General features: G+C 28.5%; 1 pseudogene; it reads left to right on the top strand.

Annotated features, from left to right (window-relative positions):
• Window positions 1–1,113: 1,113 nt before the first annotated feature.
• LOC145832593 (dnaJ homolog subfamily A member 1-like) lies at window positions 1,114–4,192 on the top strand (annotated as a pseudogene).
• Window positions 4,193–5,025: the final 833 nt, after the last annotated feature.

Here is a 5,025-nt window from a genome sequence, read left to right as displayed (position 1 = left end):
CTTTTTGTTTAAGCAGTTAGTTAATGGTTAAAAATGTAAATCTTTGAACTAAAATGAAGGTTTAAAGCGGAAATTAGGAATATAGCAGTGGTATTTGTTATGAAGATGCTAGTGCCTGCTATGTGTTTCAATTTCTAACTCATATCATACAAAAGCATACAAGTTTCAAACGTGTTCAAAAACCAAATAGTTCAAACTCAAAGCTTTGAAGTTTCAAACTTCCATTTTGTCTATTTTTCATCATTTTTATAAAGTGTTTGGTGTTTTTTAAAGCAGAATTTTGTGCTGAAATCGATAGTAAAATCTATTCTAAAATAAAACAAAGTTTAAAAAAGTTATAGCCAAAAGTTTAAAACAAGCTTAAAATTTTCAAAGCGAGAGAAGAGAAACCACGTGATAAAATTAATTTTCCGGCTCAAATTTGCCATAAGAAAGTATCGTGAAATAAATCTTATTTTTTATCGTTTTGATAAATTTTTTGGTGTTTTTTAGCATAAAATTTTCCGCCAGAAACGACGGAAATGTTTATTTTTAATTATTGGCAAGTTTAAAATAAAAAGAAAAATCTTCCGAAAAAAAGTTATACTTGTTCATTATCATTCAATTTTATAGCATAAAAGTTTGCATAAATTTCAATGACTACAGTTGGTATGGTCTTTAGACAAAAATTACTTTTTTATAAAGTATATTGATGTATTTAAATCTTTAAAAGTTTATAAAACAAATTACTTTGACTAATAATTTCATTAGTATTTTGATACGTGTTGATATAGTTTGTCATTTATATAGCTAAATTTTAGTGTCCTAATAAATGTCTACTCACATATTTATTGTAACTAAAGGTTCTCTTTAATACTAGTTTGATGTGTTGTTTTATAAATAAGTTCTACACAAATCAACAAGCATTATAAACTGGATTTTACAAGTATCAATGTAATTAATAGCTCTTAGCTTAAGTATTAAGTAAGATAACATTAGACTAAATTGTTAGTTTTATCATTATGTTATTTAATAGATAGCATATTTATATCAAAAAAATGTGCTCAAAGCAATTTTAATGAATCTCGTTTATAATTTAATTTAAATATCAAGTATATTTTGTGATACTTGATTATGAAGTAACTCATAATTCGTTTAACTTGAGGTCTAAATGAAGCTTTATATTTTTAATGAATAGTATATTTTTATTAAAATAATGTGCTTTAAGCAGTTTGAATAAATATCGTTTGTAATTTAATTCAAATTTCAAGTATACTTTATCTTGAAGCTTGATTATTGAGCTTCCCGTAACTCGTTTAAGTTGAGGTTTTAATTAAACTTTATATTTATAATGATTAGTATATTTTTATTAAATCGGTGTAACTAGAACAGCAACTGATGCTGAATTGAACAAAGCTTACAGAAAAATGGCCATGAAATTTCATCCTGATAAGAACCCGGGAAATAATCAAGCTTCTTAGAAGGTATTCTATTGGTTCTACGTTGACAGTTCAATAACTTACTTTACTTGATTTAAAATATTTAGTATCACTAAAATTTGAATATAGTACTTTTTAGAAAAATAATGCATTTTTGACTATCTTTAGATTTGAATGCTGTTAAGTTTCCACTGTTAGAGTATAAAAATCTTACTTAAACATTATATAATTTATTTAAGTATTCGCTTTTCATTTCTAATAGAAATTTAACCTTTACATTTTTTACACAGTGCAATATAGAATAACTTTCATCTAGAAAACTAATATATAACGGTTCAGAAAATTTATTTTATATTAAATTTTTAAATTAAAATGCCATATCTTGTAATTTTAATCTCACAAACACTACAAACTTCAACAGTTAAAGGATATTTTCTTACTTAAATCTATTTTATACTTTAAGCAACTTGTCTCACAAACAAGTTTCGAACAGTTCAAGGAAATATCCTTTACTTATATCACATTACTTCTATATTTTCTTTTTCAAACAAACATACACAACAGTTCAAGGAAATATCTTACGCGTACGAGGTTTTGTCAGACGAGGAGAAGAGAGCAATATACGACGAGGGGGGCGAGCAAGCGCTGAAGAAAGGAGGCGGGAACCAACATCAGGAACCAACGGACTTTTTCGACTTGTTCGGTTTTGGTGGAAGTAAGTTATTGATTTTAATGCCGGAAAAACTTTAAAAAGAATATAAAAGTATTGAGAAAATTAAGCGATTCTGGTATCATTTTATACTTTAAAATGGCAAGTAGTTCTATGATAAATGTTTGTTTTCAAACGCAATTGTTTATAGATATCCTAGTAGTAAGTTATTTTAAAAGTACTTTGATTTTACAATATGATCAAGTTTCATAATCAAAAACTTTTGGTAGTTATGTAGTTATCGGTATTCATTTTAACTTTTGTTTTTTTTAAAGTGGGTGGGCAACGCGGACCGCCGAAGGTAGCGGACGTCATGCACGAGCTGAAGGTATCGTTGGAGCAAATGTACAGCGGCGCCACCAGACGACTGAAAATAAACAGGAAGGTTGTGTGCAAGCAGTGCAGCGGTAGAGGGGGTAGCAACGTTAGAAGTTGCAGGCACTGCGATGGTCAGGGTGTCAGGTTCATCTATCAGAATTTGGGAATGAACATGGTTCGACGGGTGAGTGTTTTAGTATTGTATTATGTATATATAATGTTTTTGTTTATAATCATTAGTACTTTATTGTATGATCTAAACAGTTTAAATATATGTCTGTTCAGAAATATTTTTTTTGTAAGAACACTGATGAAGTTTTTTGAATTATGAAGTACTAATGTAAACCTATATTTTAATATTGCATGTTTTTAGATACAACAAACATGTCATTTTTGCAACGGTGAAGGAAAGATTATCGTTAACAAATGCAAGAATTGTCATGGAAAAAAGATTCTAACCCAACCCAAAATCATTGAAGTTCATATTGATAAAGGTTTTATTTTTTATTAAAACTTATATTTTTATTTATATCATTGTAGTTTGTTTTAAATCAAACAATTTAAGTTTTCATTTAATTAGCTATGAGGATATTTTTATTTATTATTTAGTTTTGCAGTTTATTATCAACAAAACAACGTTTCACTCCTATATTGGGATATTCTATTTGAATAAGGTTTGTATATTATTTACAACAACTGATGATTTTCTATATCCGAATATAGGAGTGAAACATTGTTTTGTTATCATTTATATTTCACACACGGTTTTTTTTTCGAAAATATTTTAAGCTAAAATAAATAAATAAATGTGTCTTTTTTAATAATTGGTTACAATAAAAACATAAATAACTTGTATGAGATAATCAAACCATTTAATTACCAAAAATTATTCCGAGTTTTTACAATTTGAGCAGATTAAGTTCATAAAGCTCATTAAATTCAATTGAATTCTCAAACAAAGTTCTCAAGTAGTTTTTATTGTTTCAAAACAAAACATAACATTTTTGTACTTCAACAGGAATGAAAACGGGTCACACGGTCAAGTTCACGGGCGCGGGAGACGAGGAGCCCGGCAAGATCGCAGGTGACGTCATAATCGGGTTGAAGCAGAAGCCCCACGACGTTTACACGAGGAACAACATAGACCTGCACTTGCAAATTGATATTTCCTTAAGCGAGGCGCTCACCGGGTTCCAGCGCGTCATAAAGACTCTGGATGGAAGAAAACTTCTTGTCACAAACGGACCCTGTATGTTGTTGTTTGTTTTTTCTAATTTAGTTGAAATTAATATTTTGAAGTAGTATGATATATTATTAATTTTTAACAACATCTGAATAATGCTGTTGTTTACGAGTTAAAATATTTCAGTTTACTAATGATAAAATGAAGAGAAAGAAAAATAAACATAAAAATTAAACAGGCCAAAAGGTCTAACCAGCATTTAAATTTAAGTTATTAAACACTCTTATCAATCTAAAAAATGTAAAACAAATCACAGTATTAAGTGAATAAACTTTCATAGGTGACATCAAAGACGGCTGCATGGTGAAATACATAAACGAGGAGGGAATGCCGAAGCACAGAAACCCGCTGATAAACGGAAGGATGATTGTAAAGTTCGTTGTAGTTTTTCCACCAGTTGAGTTGAAGGATGAGAAAGTATTGAAGCAACTGGAAGACCTCCTCCCGCCCAAGAAGACTGTTGAGGTTGAAGATAATTACGAAGAAGTAACTTTGGAACCGTAAGTTGCTAATGTGAAACAATTACCATTTTAATTAATGTTTTTAGCTGATTTTAAAATATATTTCTTAACATTTTTTTATTTATTTAAAATTCATTATCTTGAAAACTTGGTCAACATATCTTTTTTTATTAACGTTTTTAATAAAAAGAATCTTCTTTAAAATCTCTAAGGAACATGATACATTAAAAGTTTGATTTTTCAAAATGGAAAATAACGTCAATCTAAAACATTAGTTTTTATTTCAGATGTAATATTCTACCATCTCGTGCAACTGATTCACAAAACGATGATTCGAACGAAACAAATCCAGGACAGCAATTTTTCCGTAGATTTTTTAACTTGTAGTGGAAAAACTTAACAAGTTGTGTTGTGGTTAAAATTTAACTTTTATAGTTTAATTATTTTAGGAAATTTATTTAGTTGTCTTGCACATGTCCTGGACATGACTTTAAACTGTATTCAACTGTATCCTGGTGTATGACTTGATGATCGAAAGGATTTTTCGTACACCAGGTCCTAGGACCAAATATTTGAGCGCTTTTTTTTTCGTTCAATAAACAATACATATTTGTTTACACTCTTAGTTAATAAACTTTAGTTAGTTAACAATCAAAGTGCTTTAAGAAAATATTTTTTAATGATTTTTAAGCTTAAACGGTTTTTCTTAAACGGTCTTAAATACATAGTATGTACTTATAAAACTTTTGTTTAGTTTATAAGTAATAATAAGTTAATTTATAATTTATTTTCAATTATAGAACCACTTCGCTAAGAACTTATGAAGTCCATACTGACTTGATATTTCTAATTATCGTTTCTGTAATGCTGAATTGT

This window comes from Thalia democratica, chromosome 3 (assembly GCF_965202585.1).
Source record: "Thalia democratica chromosome 3, ktThaDemo2.hap1.1, whole genome shotgun sequence".
NCBI lineage: Eukaryota > Metazoa > Chordata > Thaliacea > Salpida > Salpidae > Thalia > Thalia democratica.
Note: the sequence above shows the minus strand (reverse complement) of the source record. Positions and strands in the feature narration are given on the sequence as shown.